Genomic DNA, 18,219 nt, shown 5'->3' on the forward strand with positions numbered 1-18,219 from the left:
CAACTCCATATTCCATTCCATAATCAACATTGATGATTAGCAATCCCTTCCCAGTGGTATAAATATAAATAACGATACCTGGAATACTTCCCGGTTAAAATGCTACATCAGTATTAATCTGTGCGCTTGTAGATCTCATTTATTATTCATTCAGAAGAGCAATTGCATATTTCAATACCGCGTCTCTCATGTCACGCTGGGGATGACAACTTGGCTTAAGTGGCATGAAGGATAGGTTCGGCATTTTTTGCGCCATTATTAAAATTAGAAAACTAAGTCTACTTTTGGTAATGACGTTAAGAATGCCCAACACCTACCCTTTGACTGCCTTAGCTGACTCGTAACGCAGGTCAAACCCTGACAACGCCAGAATCCACTTGTTGATTCTACCACTCAAAATCGGCATCGACAACATGTATTTGACCACGTCATCTTCTGCTTAATTCTGCTTAAATAATAAATCACACGCTCCTTCCATTCAAATTCTTGAATGAGGGCTGAACCGATAACAGTGTCATCGGTCAACAAGTATAATTTGAAGGGTTTTCCGTGTTGAGGTGGAACCAATGCCGGAGGATTCATCAAATAATTCTTAATTTCATCAGGGCCAACTGTTGTTCAATCCCACACACAAACTCCTGATCAGCTTTTAATTTGAGCAAAGGACTAAAAGCCTTGATCTTGCCCGACCGATTAAGGACTGAAGCTTTGTTTTATCAGCAGGAGCAACTACTTTGTTCATTGCATCAATGGATCTTCTACTAATTTAAATTCCTCTCTGATGCACCATGAAATCCAAGAACTGGCCTGCCGATACGCCAAATGCACATTTCTTAGGATTCATCTTTAAACCATGTTCTTCCTCGTGCACTCGAGTATTTTCCGTAGATCGACTAGGTGCTTTATAAAATCTCCAGACTTAACCGCCACATCATCATTGTAAATCTCCACCAACGTGCCGATGAACTCATGAAAAATAGAATTCATAGCCCTTTGATAAGTGGCACTGGCATTTTTCAAATTAAAAGTCATAACTATCCATTCAAACAAACCAACATGGCCAAGACATCTAAAAGCAGTCTTGGGTATGTCTTCTTCAGCCATGAATATTTTGTTGTATCCTGCATTGTCATCCATAAAGCTAATAATCCGATGTTCAGCTGTAGCATCAACTAGTAAATTAGCAACCGACATCGGGTAGCCATCCATCGATGTAGCTTTATTGACATTCCTGAAGTCAATGCACACGCGAAGTTTCCCATTTTTCCTGTAGACAACAACAACATTTGAAATCCACTCCGCATACCGACACTGCCGAATAAACTTAGCTTCAACTAGTTTGGTTATTTTAGCCTTAATATCAAGAAGATTAGTAGGGTTACATCGGCGCGCTAGCTGCTGATGTGGCCGAAATCTAGATTTAATAGGTAACTGATGCTCAACAATTGATCGGTCTAATCCACGCATCTCGGTATATCCCAAGTGAAACAATCTTTATATTCTTTTAGCAAATCGGTCAATTGTTGCCTACACTCAGAATCTAACTTAGCACCAATAAAAGTAGGCCTCGTCCTATCACCGCTACCTATATCTACTTCTACCAAATCATCGGCCGATGTAAACCCCTGTCCTAACTTTCCATCATCGGCGGATCTATCCATTAAAATTTTTCATTAGAACTGACTGCTTGGATCAGTGGAATCTCATAATCGGTAACGTTGAGGAAATCTTTCTCCTAGGCTTCCCCTGATAGGCACCTGGTTCGCTCATAAGTATCTAATTTTGCCGATGTAATGATGTATGAAGAATCTCCAGGGATGACTTCAATTTTATCTCCAACCCATTAAACAAGGCATTGATGCATTGTAGAAGGGACAACAATTGGCATGAATCCAATCCCTCCCCAATAGTAGGTTGTAGGCGCCTTTAACATTGATGACAAAGAAAGTTGTCGGCAAGATCTTACTGCCGATAGTGAATTCATCACAGACAGCTCCTTTAGCCAGAGATACATTGCCCTCAAAGTCTTTCAGCATCATATCGGTCTTGGTCAAGTCTTGATCTCCTTTGCCAAGCTTCCGATACATCACATAGGGCATAATATTAATAGCAGCCCCTCCATCAATGAGAATTTTAGAGAGTGGCTACCCATCAACCCTGCCTTTAACGAACAAAGCTTTGAGATGCTGCCTTTCATCATCGGATGGTTTCTCGAAAACAGCCATCATCGGGTCAAGTGTCAATTGAGCTATTTGATCAGATAGATTCATTTCTTCGTCATCACTGGAAGGTGCAAGAAATTCCATCGGCAACAAGAATACCATGTTAACATCTGCTGATGAATCTTTCCCCTAGCGATCCAACTGCTGCCGATCTTCAGACTTAGAAGAATTTCCTCTCTATACAAATCTTCTTCATGTTCACATTGCATCCTTCTCCTCTACGTCCTCGTCAAACCTTCTGGACACAATCAGGGAAGCTTTGTCTTCCAAACCGGTTGGTAGTGAACTTCGTTTGATTCCATACGATGAATATTAGGATCTTTGTAGAATATGAATTCATCGGGGACTCGTGCGTTTGCCATTTCGAGTTCTTCATGATTCCTTGGAAAGTAACCGACACGTCCACCAAGTCTTTCATGCACATTAAGCCTACCCCCGAGCCGATCATGAACTGATGTTCTTCCTCTGATCAGCCCATTAAAATGTCGATTATCGAGCTAGAATCTCTGATTTGACCAATCGTGTCGACGGTAACCATTACACTCGGGACAATCTTCAATAGTCGGCAATTTGATACTCATTCCAAATAGTGAATGAAGAACGGGAAATCCCAATCACTACTAATTTTTGTGCCTGTTTCAATGCATGAAAAGTGTTGCAATATGCCCAAAATAGTTGCAATAGCATAAATAGCAACATTTGTTTTTCGTTGTGAGGCGTTGCAAACGCTTGCGTGGGTAAAGCTTTGGACAACACTTTTCTAGGAAGCGTTGCAAAATGCATTTTGTATTTGCAACACCTAAGCGTTGCGACATAAGTTTTTGCTACAGCTGTAGGTGTGGCAAGAAGAACTAATGCAATGCCTTGGGTGTTGCTAGACCTTGTAATGGCAACTAGCCGACGTCGTTGCAAAAGGTGCACTAGCAACGACAAATGTGTGTTGCAAGACAGTATGTTGCCACGATTAATGTTTGTTGCAGCAAGGATTATATCGCAACACCAAGAAGTGGTGGCAATATGTGCAATTGCCACGCCCGAGCTTTAGTTGCTATAAGGTGCATCCTCTATTGCATCACATGACGAGTGTGGCAACAAGGCCTATGTTGCAACACTTGGAGGTGGTGGCAAATATGTGCTATACCAACGCCCACGGTTTGGTTGCTATAAGATGCAATAGCTATTGCTACGAATATTGGGTGTGGCAACAAGGGTTATTTGGCAACACCAAGAATAGGTTGCAACATGTGCAATTGCCACATTTGCATTGTCGTTGTTATAAGGCACCACCCCTATTGCTACGCAGATTGTTCATTGCTATAGGATATATTACTACAGTCCAATAGCCACTTTTACAACGCGCTTGGTTTTATGCCACCAGACAATATTATAATACTATTAACTAATTTGAGGCACAATAGACATAAACAAACCATTTGGTAAAGCCATTAAATCATAACTTGTTCATTTGTTACATGTAGAATAAACGATCCAAAAATTCAAACTGAGACAACACAAACATTATTCAAACAAAAAATATCCAAGACATTTGTTTCTAAACCAAAACATCTAAGATGTTGCGGCTTCACTTGGCTTGACTTGGCCTCATTTGGTCAATCCCATCAGACCCTCTCCACTCAAACTTTGCATTTGTCCAGAAATACTAAACATTCACATTCAAGTACACAAATTAGAATCTCAACAAAGCAAGATCTTGTCAAAAAAAGCAAGCTACTTCCTCCGGAACATCTATGGCCTCTATTGAGGAATACATAAATTAGAATAATTTTTCTAACAGACATGAATGAGTGGGTGCACAGAATAATCAAGTAGGTACTACACCAATGAAATAATGCTATTATGGCTTCATTTTGTCCACGTGCACAAAACATGCATGAAAATCTGCAAGTCAGTACAAAGTAGCTGTAGTTCTCAATACAACAAAATTCCAGTGTGCTGATTTTGATACTTTTTAAATATCTGATATCAGATCGATAACCTTAAGATAAATCTGCAAGGTACTGCGTATGCTGACTTATACTCACTTAAAAAAATACTTATTTTCCCAGCTAAACAATCAGCAATAATGTCTCATTTGTGCTTTGCAATTATCAGAAGTAGAACGATTCAAACTGAAATAAGCACACCGCAAAAAGTGATCCATGCATCCCTTTAGTTGTCCCCAAACAAAGCAGTAATTACTAAACTTATTTGGACAGCCAAAACCACTCCTATCCACAAGTTAGTCATGGTCTCTAGCAAGCATGAAGAATTAGTTTTGCTCATTAACAGATAAGTTTAGAAAGGTATACTTAGTAACCCTAAACAAGCAACGGTTGACTGAAATGAGTAGTTCAGAAGCAATAAGGAAAAACAAAGCTTACATTCAATTCTTTCTGGCTGATCGTTTCCTTGCCGCAGCATCAAGCAAATGTTTTGGAGAAATAAAATTTGGTGTAACATTCCCTTCTTTGTTTTGTGATTGGCTTCGCATAAGGCTGCCCCTAGTGTTGCGCCCTATGTTACCTGCGGGTGTAGAAGCTTTCTGCTTGACTTGTAGATTAATCTCCTACTCAAAAATTAAATGAAATATATTAGGACTCTCATGCCGTGCACTAGTTCATGGTTGTAATCAATTTTCAATCTGAAATAACCTGAGGTAAGGGTGTTTCATTGTCTTGTGTTGTTCCTTCTCTTTCAGTCAGGATTGGTTGATGAGTACTTGAGGCTATTTCATTGCCTGCTGCTTCATCGCCTACTGTTTCGTTGCCTACTATCTCGTTGGCTGTTGTTTCGATGGCAGCTTGGTTCTTCATCGCCTACTGTTTCGTTGCCTACTATCTCGTTGGCTGTTGTTTCGATGGCAGCTTGGTTAACCTACATTTAAATTTTATTAGAAAGCATATTATGGTATGACCATGAAGTGATTAATTGATTAATCTTCTAATGTTCGGTTCAGAAAGCATATTATGGTTATGACTATCAAGTGAACACATCAGAAAAATATAAAAAAAGCAAACCCACTAACTTGATAAATATGCAAGTTGAAATGTCACAATACTATTACCTGTGGTGATGCTCCTTGCATTTGTGCTGCTAGCATTGACATGAACTCTTTCCTAAGTTCTTCTTTATCAGCCTGCCTTGCTTTCTGCAATTCTTCCATCTGACGCCTATGTTCCTCCTTCTCGGCTTCCCTTTCAGCAACTTGGTTTTTTAGTTGTTCTTGTACCTTCTCGAGCATAGCCTTCAGCTCTTCAGTTTCCATATGGGATGCCATTTCAGAACGGGCCTGGTCCTCTAAACGTTCAGTCAGTAGCTGCCTTCTACTTGGATACCTTGCCATATATCCATTACCATGAAGCTTGGATGATTTAGATCGAGTAGTTTGCTTGTATGCTTCTTGGAAAAGAAGGTTTCTCTCTACTAAAGGAATGAAGCTATCTGGTGACTCGGTTTCCTTCTCCGCAATTTTGCGGCGAGCAGTTTCCTAAGACAAAGAAGACATGCAACCTTTTGTTAAACAAAAACTAGAAACAATGTGCAATAGTATGAATCATTTAGTACTGGCTACAGAAACAGTTATATACACACATAGATAGCCTCAGATACAGTGTTTGTCCATTTCCCTTTCTTACTGTGTGTAATCGCCCAAAGCTCACAATCATCTGGCTCTTCACCGGTTTCTGGGTCTCTCTAATTTTGCCAAGAATGTCACAAATAAATATTTCATCAAGTAAGAAAACATTGTTATTTACGTGCTTCTCAAGTCCTTACCAGTTCATAGCTGCACTGACCAAACGACTTTGATCCCACACTATGCACTGCTTGGACACACGAACGGTTTTGAGAATTCTGGTTGCTACGTTCCTGCATGTTATATTTGTATTAAAAACAGTGCTCCGAAGAAAAAAATTTGTTTCTGCAAGTACAATTGGCATGAAAAATAGTAAATGGCATCAAACCTGGAATTCCACGCTGGTAAAATACAACACTAGATAGTGTCATTCAACAATGTTTAGTTCTTCAAGCTTATGTCTCATTCTCTCATCATAAGTGTCATAAGCCTTGCATGTTGAACTAAATGTTGATCGCCATCCTCTATAGCGCTCATTTGCAATGGCCCATATCTTTTTCTTGTTCTCCAAAGTATTCGCAAGGTCCCACTTTTTCTATTGAACAAACAAACAAACAAACAAATTGGGTCAGTTCCTACAGTATTTCACAATTAAGATTGGAATGGACCAAACATATACGATGCTTACCATTACTGCATCTGCTATATCCTCCTTAACTTCATCATCAATGTTTTTCCACCATCTCACTCCAATTAGTGGAGCCTTTCTCCTTGTAAACAGTACCACTTCATCAACAAAAGACCGTCGATTACCACCTACAGGTCCCTGCATTCTAGAGAATTCAACATCCAATTTTGTGGTGCCCTGTCGAGCTCTTTTGTTGGACGCAGTAAAACCTTTGAGGTGCCCACGTCCTTTAAACTTCCTCTTTCCACTGCTAGATTGCCCTTCCAAATGACATAAATAGAATTTAATAATTGTTCTCATTAATGTTATGGAATATAATTGCACCTTAGAATAATGCTTCTAAAAAAATCTTACAATTGTTGACCAGTTCTTTGTCACGACGAGCGTGACTTGGCCGCTGCCTTGGTGGTGTTGGATTGCTAGATTGACTTGACAGAGTGCCTTGAAGCTCCTCATATGCCTCTGCCAATAATGGAGCATAAGTTAAAATTGGTATGAAGAACTGCTAAGTTGATTTGCAATATGTAACACCCAAAATTTGATTTCAATTGATAGGAATTAATTTGATTCATTTAAGTATTTATGTGAGCATTAAAACTTAGTAAATAAATAATTTTTGTGGAAAATAAAATTTATCCAAAGGTTAGGAACATGTGGTGCATACATGCTGGAGCATATTGGATCTTTGGTTGTTTTTGGTTGGAGTTTATTCTTTGCTCAAAACTCTTTTGGAAAAGAAATGAAAAAAAAAGAGAAGGGAGAAGCCCCCTGGAAACCAGCCCAACCGGGCGCGGCCCAATTGCCCCAATCGCTGACCACCGGGCCCCGCGCGTCAGCGCCTTCCTTCTTCTCCCCCAGCGCGTTCCGAACCGGAAACCAGCTCCGGAAGGAAAGCGATCTCGGCTTCCTTGGGAGCTTTCCTTTGCGTCTTTGCAGCCATATAAAGGCCCCGAACCTCGCCCGCACCCCGTTCTTCCCCTTTAAGCCACCAGTCCGAGCCCTAGCAGCCGTTTAACGGAGTTTTGGATCTCGTCGGTGTTCATCCTCACCACCGCACGCAACCGCACTCCTCCAAGCCCTTTCGGCTCGCACCGAACCCCTGGGTGAGCTCGTCTTGTCCTTCTCTGCTCGCCCGTGTGTTTGGTTTGGTTAGCGGAGCTCGGGAACGTCTTCTTCGCGTACGCCGATGAACACCGCGGCGGCGCCCATGGTCACCACCGCGCCGGAGCAGGGAACCGGCCGCCGGCCCGCCGTTGCCCTCCTGGGAGCGCCCTCCACCGTCCGATCGAGATCCAAAGGCACAGAAAAGAAGTTACCGGTTCGGTCTACTTTTTGCTAAAGAGACCCCAGGAATCGGAGAAATCAACCCGCGGTCCTTGGCGGTTTTGGGAAGAATGCGTATCCTGGCTTTGAAAGCGTATTTTCGTTCGGTTAAGGCTAAATACGTTTTCGGTTATTTACACCTTTGCCATCAACTTTATAATGCTCATAAAATATTCATTTTAACTCCGTTTTTGTCCATTCAAATTCCGTTAGATTCGTATTTACGAGCTCTACATGTTGGAAGTAATATTTCACTGGTTGGAAACTTTTTAATTTCCTGGTACTATTTAATTAATTATTTCTTTATAGGAAATCTTAGAAAATTCATATCTTTCACGTTTTAATTCCGATTTTCGTGAACTTTACGTTTGTGTGATCGTAGCGCTGCGTAGAATATTTTCATAAACTTTTATCTTTGATTTCTCACTGTTGGTGTAATGTTCTAATTATAGTTTGTTTGCTTTGTGTATGATTGTCTACATTGGATTGCGTGTTGTTGATTGATGATTGGGATTAGACGGTGAGCCGTACATTGGTGCTCAAGATCAAGTATTTGAAGACCAGCAGGCTCAGGAGAGCTTTGATCAAGGCAAGTATAACTTGGGATCATCCTTGTTACCTATTCACTTATAACTACACATATATATCATATGCATGCTATCACCTTGTCGACCTTAGCAAAATCATAGATGATTGTTACCTGTATTCCTTGCTACCTACTTGATATGCATTTGTTGTAGATGTGCTAGTGCTTGATATAATCCATGATCTTGTAAGATGATTAATAGCTATGCAATGAACATAAAAGAATGACAACTAACTGTATGAGATCTTGTCTGTACGTGATCACCCGGGATAACAGTGCAACCATGAGGGCTATAATGGCTCTGGCTTTAGCTCAGTATGGAGACCTTTTCTAGCTTGTTAGAGGTTACCCGAAAGGGCGGAGGGGCTGAACCGACACGGGTATAGTGCGAGCCCCTGTCCCTATGTGTATAGGCTGCGCGTCATTGTGCCATTCGGAAGGGGGGTATCTATATCTGCTCGCAAAGGAAACCTTGCGGCCCTAACATGTTAGACGAACTTTTGAAAGGCTTCATAGTGATCCCTGCCGACCTCCCTAGGAAGGGGGTTAAGAGATTAGCTACCTCGGTCGAAAGGGTAAATCATGACTCATGGGTAAAGATGTACAACCTCTGCAGAGTGTTAAAACTAGTATACTAGCCGAGCTCACGGTCAGGAGCGGCCTTGGGGACATCTACATTAAGATGATGAGCTTGTTATGTTATTATGTTCATTTGTTTATCGTTTATGCTATGAGATTAATTATGCTTACACTTGATCATGGGATTGATGGACTAATTATGCTACCTTGACAATTACTCATTAATTATGAACATGCTATCCACTATTAAAAGCTAATTGCAGACAAACCAGTGACAGCCAATTGAGCCTCATGAACCCCTGGTTATACTTGTTGAGTACGATATGTGCTCACTCTTGCAATTTCCCAACACCTCAGGATATGATAATGAAGATGACTGGAATGAGGACTATCGTTATGAGTACTAGGTTTGGAGTCAACCAGTCAGCAGTGCCCTGTATGGAGCTTCCGTTGAGAGCGTTGTTTACTTTATGCTATCATTTTTGTATGAGACTATGTGATATATTATATTCCGCTATGTAATGAACACTGCAATGGTATATTTGAGATTTGTCTACTTATGTGTGCGACTATTCCTGGGGCACATATGAGTCTTTTATGCATCCTATTTTGTTCTTAAAATATGGGTGTGACAAATTGGTATCAGAGCTTTGTTGACTGTAGGACGCAAACCTAGTTAGCAATGGTTGAAAATTTAGGCCCTTATTTTACTTACTTCATGCTTTCCACTACGGCCTTGTTATTTGCTAAAAGTTTTATGCTTCTCTATCTTGCTCTGTTGTGAAATTATTGCATCCATCTGACCTATGTCTAAAAACTTTTTGTAGATGCCGCCCCGCACCCGTAGTGCTGCACGCATGGCTGCTGAGGAGTACCGTGCCATGTTCAACCTAGGCGGACAGCAGGTGGATGGAGTTCCTGAGCTGGAAGATGAGGAATCAAGGGTGGAAGCTCAGGAGGAGGTGCCTGAAGATGAGGAGATGCAAGATCCACCTTCACCACAGACTGCTAATGCAAGGATGGGATGGACTACTGAGTTGTGGATTCCAGAGGCTGATCCCAAGGCCTTCTTCCATGAGAATTTGGTGTTGACATTGAAACACCATTACCCAGATTTGCAAGCCACGCTGGAATATAACTGCACTGAGCACAAGCACCCTTTGAGGAGATCACTTTGGATTGCAGAGCTGATAGTCAAGACACTGGATGCCACTAAGGGGATTCGAAAGGTGGAATCAAAACACATCGCTCGAATCAGCCGGGACACGATGAAGGAGAGCATGGCAGATGCAGCTTACCAGGCCTTGATCTTTTACCGGGGTAGACGCTTTGAGGATGTTCAGTACAATGCAACATATCACTATCCTCGCTTTGTACCAGAGAAGATGACTTTGGCCATAGAAGTTGCATATGCTCCACAACCAAAGCTTCAAGCACAAGTGGAGTTGACTTATGAGCTGACCGTCAAGGTGATAGAGTTGGAGAATGAACTGCACCGTGAGAGGAAACTGATGGAGAAAGAGCGACGGGAAGCAGATGACCTTCGAGCGGAGTTAGGCCGTCCCAAACTTCATAAGAAACTGCATGCTGAACCCATCTTGAAGGATGCTGCACCCGAAGAATAGAAAAGAACCCATATGTAATAGGAACGTTAGTAGTTTACGAGTTATTCGAGTCTTTTGCTTTTGGGGTGTGAACGTGGTGTGTTTGCTGATTTGTTATTATGAATATTTGTGATTTGGATTTTTGTAATGAGTGCTGGGACTTTGTGGGCATGTCCACAAGTTCCCTAGTTAAGAACCTTAAGTAAGAACATGAATAAACAGTGGTTTGGGGTCATATCCTGTTTCTGTCTTTTGCTGTTTTCTGGAACAGTCTACCATGATCCTGGAATAAATCAAATTCTGTTCGTGCAATGTTCATCAAATTTTTCTGGGAATAAGTAGACTTTCATGTCTTTCCAATGCCGCAAGAATGATCATATTATCTATTATGAGCTGTGAGTTATGACTGTTTAAAGTTGAGGTTTCTGCGCAGTCTGGAATTCTGGGACAGTTTCAGTTGTACCCAGTTTTTGATTAACCTAACGAGGGAATCTGGTAATGTGAACTGAATGAAAGTTGTAGTCAATTTCTTTATCTTTCCAACGGTGTACAGCATGTATCCTTTTGAATTCTGGAACTCGAGATATGACTGATGTTCTGATCTGCTGATGTTGGATGTTACCCAGAAAATTTCAGATTCCGTTAACTCTTGTAATTGTCATGTTGGACGTTACTAAGATGTGTTTATGTACCTTGGAATGCAGATGGCAGCAAGGGGAAGAGGCAGAGGCAGGGGCCGTGGCAATGGCAATGGCAATGGCAATGGTGGCAATGCCCCAATCACCGTGGAGGAACTCATGCAAACCCAAAATCAGATGATGCACGTTTTCATGCAGCACCTGCAGCAACAACCTCCACCAACACCACCACCTGTTCACGTGAGAGACAAGCGTGGAGAGTTTATGAAGGGGAGACCCCCAGTCTTTACACACTCAGCTGATCCCATGGAGGCAGATGATTGGTTACGTGCTGTGGAGAGGCAACTGAACATAGCACAGTGCAATGATTTGGAGAAGGTGTTGTATGCTTCCGGACAACTTCAGGGAGCAGCTCAGACATAGTGGGAGTCATATCAAGCTGCTCGTCCCAACAATGCTCCTCCTGTCACATGGCTGGAATTCAGTAGGGACTTCAGAGCTCGACATATAAATGAAGGAGTGATGGAGCTCAAACAAGAAGAATTCAGATCACTCAGGATGGGCTCCATGACTGTAGCAGAATATCATGACACATTTGAATAGTTGGCTCGCTATGCTCCAAATGATGTCAGGGAAGATGCTGATAAGCAGCGTCTATTCATGAAGGGCTTGTACTATGAACTCAGGTTGCAGTTGGCAGGAAACACTTATCCTACCTTTCAAGCTCTGGTGAATCGTGCTATCGTGCTTGATAATATGCGGAAGAGTCAGGATAAGAAGAGAAGGATGCTGGTACAAGGATCTGGGAGCAACAACCGTCAGCGTTTCAGTTCTCATCAAGGCCATCAGCAGAGGTTCCAGGGACCAGTTAGTCAGTGGAACCGTAACCAGCAACCCCAGCGTTTCCAGAATCAGTCACAGAGTGGGAACCAACGTCCTCCATTCCAACAACGTAACCATAATCAGCAGCAGCATGGTCAGCAGACACCTCACTCAGGGAACTCAAATGCCAACTCTACAAAAAGAAGTGCTTCTAACACTCCTACCAGGTGTTTCCGTTGTGGGAAGGAAGGGCATATGTCCTATGATTGCCCAGAGAAGTTTAATCCGCAGTACAACGACCGGAGATCCACTCCTAATTCAGCAAAGGTGAACAATGTGGCAGCAGAAACTGTTCAGGAGGGACCAGAAATCATGATGGGTACGTTCAGCATCAACTCTATCCCTGCTACAGTTTTATTTGATTCTGGAGCTTCGCATACTTTCATATCACAAGCATTTGTTAGAGTTCATAGCCTTCCTCTTGTTGCAATGAAAACCCCTATGTTAGTTAATTCACCGGGTGGGACTATACCAGTTTCTTTACGTTGCCCCTCAGCAAGTCTTTCTTTAAGGGGGGTAGATTTTCCTATCAGTCCCATGGTTATGAGAACCTCAGGCATAGATGTGATCTTGGGTTTGGATTGGATGAAGCAACATGCGACAAATATTAATTGCAAAGAGAGAGTAGTGGCTCTGACAACACCAAAGGGAGAAAGAATCAGTGTTGACGTAACAATGCAAGCACCACTCACAGCTAAAGTGAACCAACTGACTGATGATGTTGATCCTCAGAACCTGGTAGTGGATGAGTTTCCGGATGTCTTTCCAGATGAATTGCCAGGTATGCCGCCTGACCGAGACATTGAATTCATTATTGAATTACTACCTGGTACTGCACCCATAGCTAAAAGACCTTATAGAATGGGGGTTAAAGAACTAGAAGAACTTAAGAAACAAATTAAGGAATTGCAAGATAAAGGGTTCATTCGTCCTAGTTCATCACCATGGGGTGCACCAGTTATCTTTGTTGATAAGAAGGATGGTAGTCAGAGGATGTGTGTAGATTATCGGTCACTTAATGAGGTCACTATCAAGAATAAATATCCCTTGCCTAGGATTGATGACTTGTTTGATCAGCTAAGAGGTGCTTGCGTGTTCTCTAAGATCGATTTGCGTTCTGGTTATCATCAATTGAAGATTCGGAAATCAGATATACCAAAGACAGCTTTCACCACAAGGTATGGGTTGTATGAGTATACAGTTATGTCTTTTGGTTTGACCAATGCACCAGCTTACTTTATGTACATGATGAATAAAGTATTTATGGAGTATCTTGATAAATTTGTGGTGGTCTTTATTGATGATATTCTGGTATTCTCTAAAACCAAGGAAGAACATGCTGAACATCTGAGATTGGTCTTACAGAAACTTAGAGAACATAAGTTGTATGCTAAGCGCAGTAAATGTGAGTTTTGGTTGGAAGAAGTTTCTTTCCTTGGTCATGTTGTCTCTAATGGTGGTATTGCAGTGGATCCTGGTAAGGTGAAAGATGTGTTGAATTGGAAACCACCTACAGATGTAAGTGAAATTCGCAGTTTTCTTGGTCTAGCTGGTTACTATCGTAGATTCATTGAAGGGTTCTCAAAACTTGCAAAGCCTATGACTGCTCTATTAGAGAAGAATGCTAAGTTTGTGTGGTCTGATAAGTGTCAAGCTAGTTTTGAGGAGTTCAAGAAGAGATTGACTACTGCACCTGTGTTGGTTTTGCCAGATCTGAGTAAGAGTTTCTCTATCTATCTATTGTGATGCTTCTCGTCTGGGTTTGGGTTGTGTTCTTATGCAAGAAGGTAGAGTTGTTGCTTATGCATCTAGACAGTTGAGGAAACATGAACTGAATTATCCTACTCATGATTTGGAGTTAGCAGCTGTGGTTCATGCATTGAAGATTTGGAGACACTATTTGATTGGGCATAAGAGTGACATATACACTGATCATAAGAGTTTGAAGTACATCTTCACTCAGACAGATCTGAATTTGAGGCAACGAAGATGGTTGGAACTGATAAAAGATTATGATTTGGAAGTGCATTATCATCCTGGGAAGGCGAACGTCGTAGCTGATGCACTTAGCAGAAAGAAATATGCTAATGAGCTTCAGGCGACACCTGAATCTGAGGAGTTGTGTGCTGAATTTGCATATTTGAACTTGGGAATTGTAGTAAATGCTACGGAGATTGAGATCACTCCTACCCTAGAGGAAGAGATATTGAAAGGACAGTTGGAAGATGAGAAACTAAAGGAGATAGCACAGAATGTGGTACTAGGCAAAGCACCAGGATTCAGAATAGATGACAATGGTGTATTGTGGTTTGGAAAAAGGATATGTGTTCCAGAAGTGAAGGCTATACGAGATATGATTCTGAGAGAGGCTCATGAGTCAGCATATTCCATTCATCCTGGTAGCACTAAGATGTATCTAGATCTGAAACAGAAGTACTGGTGGTATGGTTTAAAGAGAGATGTAGCTGAGTATGTTGCTTTGTGTGATACTTGTCAGCGAGTGAAAGCTGAACATCAGAGGCCAGCTGGACTGTTGCAACCAATGAAGATTCCAGAATGGAAGTGGGAAGAAGTGGGTATGGATTTTATAGTGGGTTTACCACGTACACAGAGAGGGTATGACTCAATATGGGTGATAGTAGATCGTTTGACTAAAGTGGCTCATTTCATACCTGTTAAAACTAAGTACACTGGAGAACGCCTAGCTGAGCTGTATATGGAGAGAATTGTTTGTTTGCATGGGGTACCTAAGAAGATTGTGTCAGATAGGGGTACTCAATTCACATCTCACTTTTGGAAAGCAGTGCATGATTCATTGGGAACCAAGTTGAATTTCAGCACAGCATATCATCCACAGACAGATGGACAGACTGAGAGGATCAATCAGATATTGGAGGATATGTTGAGAGCTTGTGCTTTGCAGTATGGGGCTAGTTGGGACAAGAGTTTGCCATATGCAGAATTCTCCTACAACAACAGCTATCAGCAAAGTCTTAAGATGGCACCGTTCGAGGCCCTATATGGTCGGAAGTGCAGGACACCTTTGTTTTGGAATCAGACGGGAGAGACTCAGGTGTTTGGGACAGATGTGCTTAGACATGCAGAACAACAAGTGCGGACTATTCGGGATAACTTGAGAATTGCTCAATCTCGTCAGAAAAGCTATGCAGATACGCGTAGGAGAGAGCTGGCTTTTGAAGTGGGTGATTATGTCTATCTGAAAGTGTCACCTATGCGGAGTGTGAAGAGGTTTAATATGAAGGGAAAGCTAGCTCCAAGGTATGTTGGTCCGTTTAAAGTTTTAGAAAGGCGTGGAGAAGTAGCATATCGGTTAGAATTGCCGGAAAGTTTATCTGGTGTGCACGATGTGTTCCATGTGTCTCAACTTAAGAAGTGTTTGCGTGTACCTGAGGAGCAACTACCATTGGGAGAACTCTCGGTTAAAGGTGACCTCACTTATGAAGAGTATCCGGTCAAAATATTGGAGACAGCGGAGAGAGTCACCAGAAGTCGGGTCATCAGAATGTGCAAAGTACAGTGGAATCGGTATTCGGAAGCAAAGGCAACTTGGGAAAGAGAGGATGATCTGAGAAAATCCTACTCATACTTGTTTGAGTAAGCACTTTTCAATCTCGAGGACGAGATTCTTTTAAGGGGGGTAGAGTTTGTAACACCCAAAATTTGATTTCAATTGATAGGAATTAATTTGATTCATTTAAGTATTTATGTGAGCATTAAAACTTAGTAAATAAATAATTTTTGTGGAAAATAAAATTTATCCAAAGGTTAGGAACATGTGGTGCATACATGCTGGAGCATATTGGATCTTTGGTTGTTTTTGGTTGGAGTTTATTCTTTGCTCAAAACTCTTTTGGAAAAGAAATGAAAAAAAAGAGAAGGGAGAAGCCCCCTGGAAACCAGCCCAACCGAGCGCGGCCCAATTGCCCCCCACGCCTCCTCCTCCCCACTGCGGCCCACCAAGCGCCGGGCGCAGCCCAGCCCTTCCCCGGTCCAGCGCAGCGCGCCTCCCTCTTTCGCTGACCACCGGGCCCCGTGCGTCAGCGCCTTCCTTCTTCTCCCCCAGCGCGTTCCGAACCGGAAACCAGCTCCGGAAGGAAAGCGATCTCGGCTTCCTTGGGAGCTTTCCTTTGCGTCTTTGCAGCCATATAAAGGCCCCGAACCTCGCCCGCACCCCGTTCTTCCCCTTTAAGCCACCAGTCCGAGCCCTAGCAGCCGTTTAACGCAGTTTTGGATCTCGTCGGTGTTCATCCTCACCACCGCGCGCAACCGCACTCCTCCAAGCCCTTTCGGCTCGCACCGAACCCCTAGGTGAGCTCGTCTTGTCCTTCTCTGCTCGCCCGTGTGTTTGGTTTGGTTAGCGGAGCTCGGGAACGTCTTCTTCGCGTACGCCGATGAACACCGCGGCGGCGCCCATGGTCACCACCGCGCCGGAGCAGGGAACCGGCCGCCGGCCCGCCGTTGCCCTCCTGGGAGCGCCCTCCACCGTCCGATCGAGATCCAAAGGCACAGAAAAGAAGTTACCGGTTCGGTCTACTTTTTGCTAAAGAGACCCCAGGAATCGGAGAAATCAACCCGCGGTCCTTGGCCGTTTTGGGAAGAATGCGTATCCTGGCTTTGAAAGCGTATTTTCGTTCGGTTAAGGCTAAATACGTTTTCGGTTATTTACACCTTTGCCATCAACTTTATAATGCTCATAAAATATTCATTTTAACTCCGTTTTTGTCCATTCAAATTCCGTTAGATTCGTATTTACGAGCTCTACATGTTGGAAGTAATATTTCACTGGTTGGAAACTTTTTAATTTCCTGGTACTATTTAATTAATTATTTCTTTATAGGAAATCTTAGAAAATTCATATCTTTCACGTTTTAATTCCGATTTTCGTGAATTTTACGTTTGTGTGATCGTAGCGCTGCGTAGAATATTTTCATAAACTTTTATCTTTGATTTCTCACTGTTGGTGTAATGTTCTAATTATAGTTTGTTTGCTTTGTGTATGATTGTCTACATTGGATTGCGTGTTGTTGATTGATGATTGGGATTAGACGGTGAGCCGTACATTGGTGCTCAAGATCAAGTATTTGAAGACCAGCAGGCTTAGGAGAGCTTTGATCAAGGCAAGTATAACTTGGGATCATCCTTGTTACCTATTCACTTATAACTACACATATATATCATATGCATGCTATCACCTTGTCGACCTTAGCAAAATCATAGATGATTGTTACCTGTATTCCTTGCTACCTACTTGATATGCATTTGTTGTAGATGTGCTAGTGCTTGATATAATCCATGATCTTGTAAGATGATTAATAGCTATGCAATGAACATAAAAGAATGACAACTAACTGTATGAGATCTTGTTTGTACGTGATCACCCGGGATAACAATGCAACCATGAGGGCTATAATGGCTCTGGCTTTAGCTCAGTATGGAGACCTTTTCTAGCTTGTTAGAGGTTACCCGAAAGGGCGGAGGGGCTGAACCGACACGGGTATAGTGCGAGCCCCTGTCCCTATGTGTATAGGCTGCGCGTCATTGTGCCATTCGGAAGGGGGGTATCTATATCTGCTCGCAAAGGAAACCTTGCGGCCCTAACATGTTAGACGAACTTTTGAAAGGCTTCATAGTGATCCCTGCCGACCTCCCTAGGAAGGGGGTTAAGAGATTAGCTACCTCGGGCGAAAGGGTAAATCATGACTCATGGGTAAAGATGTACAACCTCTGCAGAGTGTTAAAACTAGTATACTAGCCGAGCTCACGGTCAGGAGCGGCCTTGGGGACATCTACATTAAGATGATGAGCTTGTTATGTTATTATGTTCATTTGTTTATCGTTTATGCTATGAGATTAATTATGCTTACACTTGATCATGGGATTGATGGATTAATTATGCTACCTTGACAATTACTCATTAATTATGAACATGCTATCCACTATTAAAAGCTAATTGCAGACAAACCAGTGACAGCCAATTGAGCCTCATGAACCCCTGGTTATACTTGTTGAGTACGATATGTGCTCACTCTTGCAATTTCCCAACACCTCAGGATATGATAATGAAGATGACTGGAATGAGGACTATCGTTATGAGTACTAGGT

General features: G+C 42.3%; 2 long non-coding RNA genes across 2 annotated transcripts; both read right to left on the reverse strand.

Moving 5' to 3' along the window:
- Window positions 3,640–5,055, reverse strand: LOC110433200. The gene is made up of 3 exons (XR_002450626.1): window positions 4,874–5,055; window positions 4,604–4,788; window positions 3,640–3,882 (listed from the first exon to the last, which is right to left on the reverse strand). It is a non-coding gene; the product is annotated as an uncharacterized LOC110433200 (long non-coding RNA).
- On the reverse strand, window positions 5,314–6,627 carry LOC110432193. Its single transcript, XR_002449606.1, has 5 exons — window positions 6,485–6,627; window positions 6,185–6,391; window positions 5,997–6,089; window positions 5,814–5,915; window positions 5,314–5,709 (listed from the first exon to the last, which is right to left on the reverse strand). It is a non-coding gene; the product is annotated as an uncharacterized LOC110432193 (long non-coding RNA).

The sequence above is a fragment of the Sorghum bicolor genome, chromosome 2 (assembly GCF_000003195.3).
Source record: "Sorghum bicolor cultivar BTx623 chromosome 2, Sorghum_bicolor_NCBIv3, whole genome shotgun sequence".
Taxonomy (NCBI): Eukaryota; Viridiplantae; Streptophyta; class Magnoliopsida; order Poales; family Poaceae; genus Sorghum; species Sorghum bicolor.